The sequence below is a fragment of the Perca flavescens genome, chromosome 11, assembly GCF_004354835.1.
Source record: "Perca flavescens isolate YP-PL-M2 chromosome 11, PFLA_1.0, whole genome shotgun sequence".
NCBI classification, from domain to species: Eukaryota; Metazoa; Chordata; class Actinopteri; order Perciformes; family Percidae; genus Perca; species Perca flavescens.
Genome location: NC_041341.1, coordinates 26,881,504 through 26,895,698, shown reverse-complemented (window position 1 = coordinate 26,895,698; position 14,195 = coordinate 26,881,504). Strand labels below are relative to the sequence as shown.

Here is a 14,195-nt window from a genome sequence, read left to right as displayed (position 1 = left end):
ATTATATTTTTATTATTATTTATTTATAATTGTATTACTAAATTGTTGTTTGTCTACACTCTGACACAGCTGTTCTGTTTCCTGAAACTTTTTTGCAACCAGCACTAATGCAGACATTCTAAATTCCCTGAATCTTTTCCACTTATTATGTTATGTAAGTTTACAAAAAAAAATTAATTGTAGTCTGCACTGGTTCAACATATTGCACAAGAAAAAAAAAGCTTAGTAAATCAAGTGTTTTCAGTCCTTAAGTCATGGACACAGATATCCAATGGCCATGTCACAAGAAATCTACAACTAGCTGAAAACACATTTATTTAACATATGATCACCTTATTAAGTTATTTAGGACAAGCAAACAATTACCTATTAACACATCAGGCTTTCTACTACTTTTATTATATAGCTGCTAACTTTGTCAGATTGTTTTTGCTGAAAAGGTTTACCAATAGCTTTAAAACGAGAGCAGAATCTGTGGGTTGTGCAACCGAAACATTGATCTAAAAGAGCTGCAGTATTGAATAATAATTCTCCATTGGTTCATCACTATGAGCGACCCCTCTCATATTATACATTGCAATACAATGCAATGATTCAAATATAAAACTATTGATTGGTGTATTTTTCTGGTTTTCATTGTAGTCTATGGGGCTTTAGCCTGTCTCAACACAAAGACAGTGTATGCTGTTTGCCTTAAGTGAATCCAGATGTGATCAGTAGTATAAAGGTGGTGGGTTTGCGCGTGCATGTGTGACGTCATCACACGCACGCGCAAACCCACCCTGTAATCTGGTCATATGAGCGTGCATGTAACGTCGCGGGTGCCCGTTGGTACTCGCGATCGCCATCTAGTGGCCGAATGTGGTATTGCATCTAATCGTTGCTGGTACTCGCGGGCGCCATCTAGTGACCGAATATGGTAGTGCATCTAATCGCCGGTTGCGCGCATACCCGCGAACGTAATGACGTCGCTGTCGAACGTCGTCACACCGCGGACGCCATCTAGTGGCCGAATGTGGTATTGCATCTAATCGTTGCTGGTACTCGAGGGCGCCATCTAGTGGCCGAATATGGTAGTGCATCTAATCGTCGAAACTGCGCACGCATCTAGCGGATGTGATGACGTCGCGGTCGAATGTCGGCACACCGCGAGTGCCATCTAGCGCCCGAATATGGGAGCGCTAGATGCTGTGTGCGCATCTAGCGGATGTGATGACGCAGCGGTCTAGTGGTCGAATATGGGAGCGCATCTCGCGAACGTGGTGACGTATGTAGTGCGGGCGGCCGCTTCACCACTACAGGGGTCTGGTGCACTTGAGCGGAGGCGGATTCTCACAGATTTCATAGTGCCTGTAGCACCCTTTTTACCACGTTGCGTTTTTCCGCAACAAAAGGCCATCTGGAGTTTGTCTTATGTTTTGGTGAAAAACAGCTAGGGATCGTTTCTCAGCAGTGCCCTCTTTAGCCTTTTGTTTACTGCTATTTAGCTCTTTTTTTAGATGTTTTTTTTTAGCTAGTCTGGTAACTAGCTTGTTTCCACGTTTTTTCCACATCAAAAAGCCCTCTGGAGTTTCACTTTTTAATTCTTCTTGGTGCAAGCAACGCAGATTAGTTTTTTCATCGCTACCTACAAGTGGTAAGTAAAGCTTGTGTTTAAGAATGTTCAAAGCTATTTAATTCATTCAGTCATTCATGAATTAGCTAAAACTTTGATCGTGTGTTCGTAATGCTGGTGGGTTGTACCACATGACGCTAGTGTTAAAAAAAAAAAAAAAAAAAAAGTTGTGTTAGACCAGTAGCTAGCTTGTAAATGTGGGGTCTTTTGTTGTGAGTGTTAAATCGTCATAAAGGGGTTTGGTTTGTGGTGTTTAAAACCCCTTGTTTCAAGACGGGTCTGCTCACTTTTTACCTGCATTTTGTAGCTACGTGGCTAGCTAAAACTTTCCCTCGTTTTCTCAACAAAGTCCTCTGAAGAAAGAGGATTCGGTTCTACAGCAATGGCTGCATTTGGTGAGTATATTTAAAAAAAAAAAAAAAAAAAAAAAAAAAAAGAAAAAAAGCTTATTGTAAGGTATTTAATTCATTCAGACATTTGTGACTTAAAAACGTTTTTTTTTTTTGTGTGTTATAATGTAGTTTGCATCATTAGGTGATCGTGCAAAGAGCTGGGATAACGTGGCTGTGTTAGTTGACAAAACTATTAAACCACAAGGTAAAAAACTTATAAATATATTATACACTACAGCATTAATTGATTTAGTACTGTGTTTTCATTCATTTTGTTTTTGTTTTTTTAAAAAAGCTCCGTGTAGCCCATTCCTACAGACCCCAACACGCCAGAACATTAAACCAAAGGCCACTCTAATAAGGAATAAGAACACAGCAAACAGGTATTTACGGTTTATTTATCTCTTTCAGTATGTAATATTTATTACTGTTTAATTTATCACTGTGTTTGTAGCCATCTAATATATATATATATATTTTTTTCTTTGTCTAGACAATCAGCCCCTGAACAAAGGATCCGCAAGGGCGAGGGCTACTCGCTCTCCCATGTGGCTGAAATCAATCCTGTTGAAAGACCATGTGCTTCGATGCCCCTCTCTGTGAAAGCTGCTACGCCTAACGTTCGCCATCGTAAGCCTAAGAAGCAATTTATTGAGGTGAGTTTAAAAGGAAAGCAGTAAAATAGCGTGTTGTATTTAAAAAAAAAAAAAAAAAAAAAGATTTTTTTAAATCTAATGCTAATTCCAGCCTGTGAAGCCATACACGACCGGTCTCCCGCCCAAAAGTAGCACCCCTTCCTTTGTTCCGTCTCGTCTTACCCGACCACTGTATCTTATGATAGTAACACAGCAGCTGAGGTGAGAAAACCTTTTGTAGCTAACAGAATATATTTACATAGTGTTGTAAAAGCTTTTTAAATAAAATGTATATATTTTTAAAAAGGCTTTTTTCCTTTGTTTTAGCAACTAAAGGCGACGGAAGACTTAGTTACATTGTATTTGACGCCTGAGGACGATTTCACACAGTCACCCCCATGGAGCAGATACGTATGTCCACACAAGCCTAAGAAGAGATCTAGGAAGAGATCTATTGAGGTGAGTTTAAAAGGAAAGCAGTAAAATAGCGTGTTGTATTTAAAAAAAAAAAAAAAAAAAAAAAAGAAGAAGCCCTTCCTTTGTTCCAGACACGCCTTACCCAGACACTGTATCGGGTGTTCCTAACACCACTGCAGAGGTGAGAAACGCATTTGTAGCTAGCAGAATATATTTACATTGTGTTATAAAAGATTTTTAAATAAAATGTATATATTGTTAAAAAGGCTTTTTCCTTTGTTTTAGCAGCTAACGGCACGCAAAGACTTGGAGTCCTTGCATCGGTCGCCGCTCTAGTACACCAACGCCCTACCAGCCACCAAGTGTCTCCATTGAGAGGGAACAAAAGGATTCCCCTTTACAAAAGGCACCTGAAGAGTCCTTGCATTGGTCGTAAGTCTAGTACACCAACGCCCTACCAGCCACCAAGTGTCACCATTGAGAGGGAACAAAAGACATCTGATGAGGTGTGTGTGTGTGGGTGTGTGTGTGTGTGTGTGTGTGTGTGTGTGTGTGTGTGTGTGTGCTTGTGTGTGTGTGTCTTTATTTAACCAAAAATATTTTGTTATACCTCTAGACAATCCATGCCATAGAAGTAGGCGGCATATCCGAAGACACCGGACTAACAGCGACAGCCCCTACATCACGCCAAACAAATCGTGAAGCTACAGGCGAAGGGTCTGAAGACACAGAGCTAACAGCACCCGTCCCTACATCACGTCAGACAAATCGGGAGCTACGGGAGAAGAGTCTGAAGACACTGGACCAACAGCAACACAGCTTACACCCCACCAACTGTGTCAGGCTGCTTTGCAGGAGGACCCTGAATATAATGTAGGTGAATACCTCTTTAACTGTATCTATAGCACCGAGGAAGGCACCGATTATGTCAGCTGTATACCACACACCTCTGTTATAACTGTGGCAGATAAAAAGTGTAACAGCGCTAATACCGCCATAACCACTCCTGTAAATGTATTAGAGGTTAACGTTCCATTCCTTGATAAGCAAACAGTACCTAATTATATTACTAACAATCGGTTTGAACAAGGTGGGGCACTAGGAGGTCCTGAGCAGTTAACATTACTTCAGAGTGCAGAGTTTTTTTGAGTATTGTGTTAACACATCCCCTCAACAACCTGCAGTCGCTGACCCTTATAAACAAATACAATCAGAATTAGCCGAATTACGAAAACAAAACAATGGTCTTATGAATAAATTAGATGTCTTGCAAACAGCTAACACACAATTGACCGGTTTGGTCACAGACTTTGGAACTGCGCTAGCCATTCAGGCCAGAGCTAACACGCATTTGGTTGATATGGTCACAGGCTTTGGCACAGCTATTGCCTCTCATGTCAGCTCTCTCAATTCAATGCTTGATCCTATGATAGTATGCCTTAAAAACACAATGAATATGACCCCAGTAAAAAGTGTTAAAACAGTCTATAGTTTGTGCAAAATAAAAAAAAAAGAAATAAAAAAAAAAAAATGTCATCCCCACCCAAAAAAACAAAAAAATCTGAACCCCTAGGGGAGTGTGATGCTCGTATTGATGAGGAACTAGAATGGCCGTGCAAGGACGATTACACAAGAGCAGTAAACAATCCTCAGGATTTTGCACGATTGTGTGCAATGCATGCAAAAATATTCGAAGCATGGGCCCGATCTATGCCTCGCGCTAGACCTAGTGAAAGCAACAGTGAGAAAACACACACATCAGATAGACCTGCTCCTGCGCAGTTGTCACATAATGGTCCTTCAAGCGTATATTCCAGCAATACACAGGCCAATACAGACTCTATACAATCATCAAATACAGACCCCACAGGCATAGATCAGAGTAATAAGAGACCATCATGTTTTCCGAGTGTTCAGCCCTCAAAACGATCTTGTACAGATGAGCAGACTGGTCCCCAACCGTCCACAAGCGCTTATAGACCCCTCCATCACCCTCAGAAAATCCTCAGGGTAGTGTGCAGTGTGGTGCGGGCGGGTTTCTAAGGTAACATCTGAAATAGCATCCAGACAGATACCCCTTTTTAATGCTGCTGAATTTCGTCAAGATGTTGACTTGCGAAATATTGATTTGACGGATATTGGTAGTGTTCCTGAAAGGGTGTATAGCACCCTAACAGGTTTAATAGAGAGGGCGTTGGGTAATGCAACACAGGACAGTGTTTTAAATGTTGAGTTAAGGGGTCCCGCCGTAGATGTCCCTATCCAAACAATGTTGAATTCAAGCGATGGCTATAACACAGACACATTTCTGGAGCAAGTAGCACAGGCGATGCAGAGTAACGATAATTCACTGACCAAGACTCTTTAGAATTAATTGTGACAATAGCGCCGCAATATGTCGGGAGGGAATGGTGGGGGACGTCGAAAACTAGGAAGCATTGGTTACGATCAAATATTGTCAGAAAAAGGTAATGCTTTGTATAATCCCAAGAATAACGCTGGTAACGACAATCTCTGCTTTTCTCTCTGCCTGGCACATTATGTAAACAGCAGATTGTCGCATGATGAGAAGATGAATTATGCCAAGCAGCTGCATAGTGATTTGGGTTTTGACTACACACATAAAGTTTCGTTCTCTGATGTTGACAGATTTCAGAAACATTTGAAAATGAAAATTGTGATATTCCATCATGTAGCTGGCTGTAAAAAACCCACAATCTTCAAAACGCACGACAAACCCGATGTGAAAACAGCGTGGTTGTATTTGCATGACGAGCATTAATATCTCATCGTAAATAAAACGGCTTTTTTTTTGGGCGCCTTACGCTTATGCGAGGGTGTTACAAGACCTACCAGAACCCTCTGGGGCACCGTTGTAGTTGGGATTGTAATGTGTGTTACACTGCTTGTATACCTGACAAGACCATTAAATGCAGAGACTGTAGACGATATGCAAATCGCAACAGTGTTTTGAAAACCATAAAAACCCGATGGGAAACACGGGCTTATACCGTGCAATACAAACAAATATTGCGAGTCCTGTCACGCAACATATCGTGTGTCGAAAAATCCACACAGCTGTAAAAACCTAAATGCCTACATTGTAGAGAGCCTTTAGGTGCTACTACGCACTCTTGCTATATACAACCCGTAGAACGCAAAGAAAGTAGTGATAAGTATCTCTTTTTACGATTTCAAACACGTTATCAATGTGGGCGCTATGAAGCTAATTTTGTATGCATTATGGATATGGACGGGCAAAAAAACTGCTACGAAAAACAACAAATTGCGTCGCATCATTCATTCAGAACTACAGACAGGAGAAATACAAAGGCTATACTTTTATAGCACACAATGCTTCAGGTTTTGACAGTTATATAGTTTTAGAGTATCTGGTGAGTCAGAAACTTTGTCCAACTATTACTATGCGCGGTTCAAGGGTGCTTCTGATGATCGATTCTACTTTCAATCAGCGTTGGATCGATTCGCTCAGTTTTATCCCTATGGCTCTGTCTAAAACTCCGCAGCAATGGGGTTCTCAGATCTTCTCAAAGGATTCTTCCCCATGAATTTAACAAGCGAGAGAATGAGAATTATATTGGACCGTATCCTGCACCAGCTCTATATGGTTATGATGCTATGAGTGACACCTCTAAGAAAACGTTCATGGAGTGGTACGATACGGTCCGATGACACCTCTTTTGACTTTCGAAAAGAGATGCACAGCTATTGTGTTAACGATGTAACGGTTTTGATTAAAGCATGCAAAATATACAGAGAGGCCTTCCACGAGTGCACAGGCCTAGACCCGTTTGCATACGCTACATTGGCTTCCTCGTGTATGGGTGTATTTAAAACGCTGTTCCTTCCCAAAGACACTGTTGCTCTGACATACGAAGGTGCCTACATTAGGCAAAACAAGACATGTTCTGATGTTTCAATACAGTGGCTTGAGTATGTTGCAGACAGAGAGGGCCTTGACATACAACATGCTCTGAACAGAGGTGAAAAGTCATTCGGTCAGTTCTTTGTAGATGGCTATTGTGAAGACACACACACGTGTTATGAATTTAATGGCTGCTTCTTTCACGGCTGTGATAAGTGCTATGCGCCAGGTGAAGTCAATCCTCTCGCCAAAAACAAAAAAAAAAAAACACAGGGTGAGCTGCGCTCGGAGTTCCATAACAGAGTGGCTGTTCTAAAAAATAAGCATCAGCTGAAAGTTGTGGTGATGTGGGAATGTGATTGGAGACAGGCTGTGGACACTAACCCTGACGTTAAGGAGTTCATGTTAACATATGAAAAACCAGGGCGTCTCAATCCACGAGAATCCCTCTTTGGAGGCCGCACAAATGCAATGAAGCTGTACCACAAGGTAGAAAATGATGAAAAGATCAGATACTATGATTTCACAAGTTTGTACCCAACTGTTCAGTCCAAAAGAGATTATCCAATAGGACACCCCCAAATAATACACAAGGATTTTGATGACATAAACATACTTTGGCATTGTGAAATGTACAGTAGCACCCCCAGAGGCCTGTATCACCCTGTGTTGCCCTACCACTGTAACGGTAAACTGATGTTCCCCTATGTGCTGTGTGTGTGTTGTTCAGATGAATCAAACAACACCTTGCACACATAACGATCAAGAACGGTGGTTGTCTGGCGTTTGGGTGACGTTTGAATTACAGAAAGCCGTAGAGAAAGGGTACAAGATTGTTTCCATTGCTGAAGTTTGGCATTTCCCAGAAAAAACTGATCAGCTTTTTAATGCCTATGTTAAAACATTTCTTAAACGTAAGCAGGAAGCTTCAGGATACCCTGGACATATCAAGACGGAAGACGAAAAACAAAAGTACATAGATGACTATTATGCACATGAAGGCATTCGTCTTGATCCGTCCAAGATATGTTTTAACAAAGCTGTCAGGCATACAAATAAACTGCTTCTGAATAGTCTTTGGGGAAAATTCGCCATGCGAAATAATATGACTACTGCTGAGCTCATAACAGAACCATCCCGCTTCACACAGCTCATGTTCAGCGACACTTTTGATGTTCGCCAGTTCTCATTCATCTCACCAGAAGTAGCGATTGTCCAGTGGAGATACACAGATGGTGAAGCATCCAGAGTAAAAGATGTGAATGTTTTTATAGGAGCCATGACCACCGCCTACGCTCGCATGGAGCTATATGATTTGTTGGATAAACTGCAGGAACGTATTTTATATGTGGATACTGACAGCATTTTGTTCACAAGCAGAGACGGCGAGTGGATCCCCCTCTAGGGCCTTATCTTGGCGATTTAACGGATGAACTAAATAGCGCTCAAGTCTGTGGGGCTCCTAACGAAGATTATATAACGGAGTTTGTTTCCGGGGGTCCTAAATGCTATGCTTATAGGACTGCTCAAGGAAATACACAAGTTAAATGCAAGGGTGTGACCCTTAATGCCTCAAATGCCAAAGTGGTTACACATGAATCGTTAATTGGTCTTGTTCAATCCTTTGTGACCAACCAGCAGCATCCTAGCCGTCTGACCACAACAGCATTCACAATAAAGCGCGACAAAAACAGTTCCATCTCAAAACGACACCTTGACAAGGAAAGTACAGGTTGTTTACAACAAACGACGTGTGCTCCAAGACTATACAACCGTCCCTTATGGCTACTAGGGATGTTTCAGGATTTGATGGTAGGCTTCAACACCCTTTTTAGCCTCGTTATCAGTGGTCCTTCGAATTGTGGAAAAACCTATTTTGTCAAAGACATTATTGAAAACATGTCCTCTGTTATTTCACAAAAAATTGATAACATAGTATACATCTATTCATGCTGGCAACCAATATACGATCAATTGCTTAAAACGGTGAATATAAATTTTGTACAAGGTCTCCCGGAATCGTTCTGCGACGAGGCACTCTTGCCTACTACTAAGAATAATTTGCTCATTATAGACGATTTAATGAATCAAGCCTGTGATAATTTGGAAGTTCAAAAGTTTTCACACAGTATGTCCATCACCGACGTCTTAGTTGTATATATTTAGTGCAGAATCTGTTTATTCAAGGTAAAGCTAGTCGTACAATCAGTTTGAACACCAACTATATGATTATTTTCAAAAATGCTAGAGATCAACATCAAATAAGCATGCTGGCACGGCAAATGTTCCCCGGAAATTCTAAATATTTTTAGAGGCTTTTAAAGACGCCACTAGTTACACCTTTGGCTATCTATTGATAGATTATAAATCCACAACCCCGATATTTTAAGACTCAGAACAGCTCTGATATCCCCACAGCAGGTTGTATATGTTCCTAGAAAAAGGTGTAATAATGTCAAGCCGAATGGAGAGGAATTTTACATTGTTAGACATGCTACATAAGGCGTCACCCAGAGCGAGAGGTGTCATTGTGAGCAACGCTAGTCCAGACTTTATCAATGCGCTTTGTGAAATAGCTTTGAACGTCCTAAGAGGCCACATACCACTGTCTAATAATCAGTACAAACTGTTAAAGAAGAAGAAGAAAGTTATTAGACTAATAGCTGATAAAAAGTTAAACATTTAAAAAAAAAAAAAAAGACAATCAATCAAACAGGTGGGTTTCTACTCCCTCTCCTGGGTGCCGCTATCCCATTCATAGCAAGTCTTATCAACAGGAATTGAGATGGAACACACGAAAAATGTTTTTGGTTCCACAAAATCAATTAGTGGCATTACAACCTCCTCAAACAACGGACTCCTCAAATGTATCTCTGCGACAGTCTGTACAAAGTGAATTGGACCGAGCCATGAGTGATATATTGAAACAGCCTGACATTGATGTATATGAAAAAGCTAAAAGATATTCCAGTATTCTACAGCGGTACTTAGTCATGATAAAACAGGGTGAACGCGAGAAAAGTGTGATTACATTATCAATACCTGAAGTTGATTCAAAGGATGATTCAAAAGATGAAGAAGAAAATATGTTAAAGACAGAAGTGTTGAAACATATGCCTATAAGAAATAAAAGAAATGCAGAATACATATTGGCTTCATTATCCCGACACAATGACCAGTTATCTTGGACAAATCAAGGGGAAATAGTTGTTGAAAATAAGAATGTGCCTGGAAGTCATCTGTATGATCTGCTGAAAAGTGTCACAACCCATAATAATGTTCCAGAACACTCTAGACCAAAAGGGTGGAACATATTTTTAAAAAACGTTAGCTAGCTTAAATGTGCCACTCTCCGTAATCCCAAACACGAGGGTACGCTGTTCTATTGAGGCTTTTAAAACTGTTGCATCATCTGAAACTAATACACAAACGCCTATGATTGTTCCACGAACCCCTCGCACTCCTAGAGCAATAAGAATGGCCCCTGTATTTACACATGGTACACCATCTGCTTTACGAGCAACTAGTACTCCTAGAACATTTAGTATTACACCACCCATTGCTAAGACTCGCTGGTCTAGTTTTTTAATCTTTTATATTTTCTATTACACTACTTTATTTTTTTTTTTTTTTTTTTTATATTTTATTTATTTTTTTTTTTAAAAAACTATTTTACTTTTTTTAAAAAACCTATTTCTATTATTACACTACTTTATATTTTACTTTTTTTTAAAACCTATTTCTATTATTACACTACTTTATATTTTACTTTTTAAAAACCTATTTCTATTATTACACTACTTTTATATTTTACTTTTTTTTTTAAAACCTATTTCTATTATTAACTACTTTATATTTTACTTTTTTTTTTAAAAACCTATTTCTATTATTACACTACTTTATATTTTACTTTTTTTTTTAAAAAACCTATTTCTATTATTACACTACTTTATATTTTTACTTTTTTAAAACCTATTTCTATTATTACACTACTTTATATTTTACTTTTTTAAAAACCTATTTCTATTATTACACTACTTTATATTTTACTTTTTTTTAAAACCTATTTTTATTTTGTTTTTATTCTATTGAGAGGGGTGTTTTCTATTTGATGTGTTTTCATTCATTTTGTTTTTGTTTTTATTCTATTGAGGGTGTGTTTTCTATTTGAGGTGTGTTTTCTTTATTCAACTATATGAAAAGTCAGTGTTGTATGTAAACATGTGACATAAAATGAATGTGTTTTACATAAATTTTCTATTCATGTGTTTGGCTTTATTCGACTACGTGAAAATGCTGTGTTGTATGTAAACAGGTGACAATTAAATGAATGTTTTACATTAATTTTATGTAAACAGGTGACATTAAATGAATGTTTTACATTTTTTATCTGTTGAATAATTTTTTTTAAAAAATAATTTGTTTTAAAAAAAAAATAAAAAAAAAATAAATAAAAAAAATTTATTTATTGAAAAGAAACATCATTACACAATTTCTACCTATAGGTGGAACATGAACATTGTACACATTTAAATTTCTGATCGTGACACACAACGGGGTGTATACTGCTAACAAAATGGCTGACCATTGTATCGTTGCATACAAGATTAGTGCCATACATGCTCAATACTTTTGTATAAGGAATCTTTTTCTGAATATGACATAAAAAGAAGACGCAGTGCTGGCCACATGTAGAATAATTATTTTGCACTTGGATTGCTGAATGGTACATCTCCACACAGTTCTTTAAGAGGAAATTGCCAATTTCCTGCGGAAAAAAAAGGTGGATGTCCAAAGCTATCAAAGAACAAACCATGCTTGTTCTCTGTAATGTAAATACCTAGCCAGTGTTCACCCGGCATATTACTGGGCTGTGTATTTACAACGAGCATGGCGGGTAATTTACAAACAACTGTTTTTGGGAGATGATCGCATGGTATTACTCCTAAGAAATTTGTGTCTCTATTCATTCTTTTTCTGAGGACGCTGGTGAGTTCTATTGTATTGATCTTTAGTAGTGATCCAATAGGACTTGCCGTCTGTTAGATATTTCGATTACAGAGTCAAAAACTGAATAGCAGATAAGGGTCACAGTCCTAGGAAGTGGATTTCTGAACCGAACTTCCAAGCGAACGCTACTGTTCTTAATCAGTGAAACATTTCCTGAGCCCCCACCGTCAGGTTCCAAATTAAAACAAAATAGAGTATAACCAGCCCCAAAAATCCTCTCGTGTTATGGCTAGTGACCTGTCTTTTAAATGGCGTCCTGTTGATTCAACCAGTTGATAATATTCCGTGCATATTGCCCTCTTTGAAAAAGGGGCTGAAAAGGACGGGCTGGGTGAGAGGCTGTCCATCGGCATAAAGGCTAATAAATTCTGTATTATAGTTTCCAAAATTAAAGGGGTTATGGGCATACGAACCTGTGTATGCTTCATTATCTACGAAAAGCTATGACTACAAATTTAGGAATCTGTCCTATGAATAGGTTTTCTTGGTTGCAAACACGTGTGCCTGTAGGTATTGAGAAGGTTTTAGAGCTACTCTGTCAATAGCATATTTTGCATTAGTATGCTGTAGGGCCCTACTATGAGCTAGTCTAACAGTTGGTGCCACTGATATTTTCTTGACAAATAGACTAGCAGACATTATTTTCACAGCCCAATTGGACATTTCAGGGTCATTAGTGCAAAGTCATCTTTTGAACGTATGAATTTCAGAGACATGTCCACACCATTTAGCAACAATTTTTCTTGAAAAAACAAATCTGCGTGTACTGGTGCTATTAATTCAACAATACGGCTTTCGGATGTGTATTCACCCCTTTGTGTCAACCCCAAATTATCGCCTGTGATAGAGGTCTCATCCATTTTGCCCGCTGTGTCCTTACAAAATAGCCCTGTGCTAAATTGCGAGCCAATGTGTCCTTTCCATAATTCAGAAGACATTCTATAACGGATCGATAAGGATACGTATTTGAAGACTGTGTGATCAGTCTATCACCCAACATTATATCTACTTGTGAAAAAAGACTGCATCCAGGATAGTTTATAAAACCTACATCGGCCGGCGTTAGCCAACAATGTGCCATCAGGGTTTGTAATCCTTACACGTATACAAGTATGAATCGTTAAAATTGAGATAATCCTCTCCGCTAGCCGAAATGAAAAATTCAATAGGACCTCCGTCCGTTAGAGCTGACATTGGTGGGATTTCTACAAATGTAGATTTTTTCGATAGATGTTTGTGTGTACGGTACTGTAAACAGGTCCAATTCGGTCTTCACACACTCTTGGACTGATTATGAATAAACGCCATGATTGATTCTGTAAAATTAAAATATGTCTTTTGTCAGGGACAGAGAGTCGTTTAGGAGCTCTGCGCCTACTGACAGATGCTTTTTTTGAGAATTCTTCGTTTTTTTGGTGGTGTTTTTATGCTTTTTGTTCTGATCCGCTCACGCCCACATCCTGGCGGGCTTCTTTTAATGCTTTATGCGTCTGTACACCATGAGCCCATTGCCCTGTTGTCTGGATGCCACAGTTTCCTGACATTAGTCCTGTATCGCCAATAAAACCACTTGCTGCTGTTTTTAGATGGGGTTTGGCTATATTAAACCCCTTTTTTAAAGTGGAACAGCCATTGAAATAAATTTCTGAATATCCCCCTAATCCATGCCCATATTGTGTGCTGGCGCCTATGAAACCCGCAACTCTCCACCAGCTTGATTCATGTAATAGTGCATATATCTTCCATCATCGGCTGCACGCTTTCCTCATCATTTTAATGATGTTTCACAGGTCTAAAATGTAGTTTGACAATTACTTTTCCGTTGAGAAAGGGATGTTTGGTTCTGACTGTCTAAATAGTTCTATCTGAATATCAGTAATAGTCGAGCGTGACAACGATGTGTAGTGAGGACTGTCGTAACTTAGAGTGGGCATACGTTTGCTCTCATCAGATATTTATACAACGGAGTTAGGGGGTACATGACTATCACCGACTAGCTGATAGTCCACAATGTCACTATAAATAAATATATTATAACGACCCCCCATGGATGTCGGGCCGGTGTGGAGCTGAACATTTTAAATGAGGGGGCAATGAATTTCGAACACAGAGTCTGGAATGAACCCAAGAATTTGGCCAGACGCCCCCTAAACACAATATTCCAACCGGCTCCTCCATTGAAAAAGAATCTTATTAGTGATAGGGTTGTGGCTCATAGTTATGTGGGCTAGGCTGTGTTA

General features: G+C 39.2%; 1 long non-coding RNA gene across 1 annotated transcript; it reads left to right on the top strand.

Moving 5' to 3' along the window:
• The first annotated feature begins 2,194 nt into the window (after positions 1-2,194).
• On the top strand, positions 2,195-2,797 carry LOC114564557 (uncharacterized). Its single transcript, XR_003693769.1, has 4 exons — positions 2,195-2,212; positions 2,303-2,390; positions 2,501-2,663; positions 2,755-2,797. It is a non-coding gene; the product is annotated as an uncharacterized LOC114564557 (long non-coding RNA).
• The last annotated feature ends 11,398 nt before the right edge of the window (positions 2,798-14,195 follow it).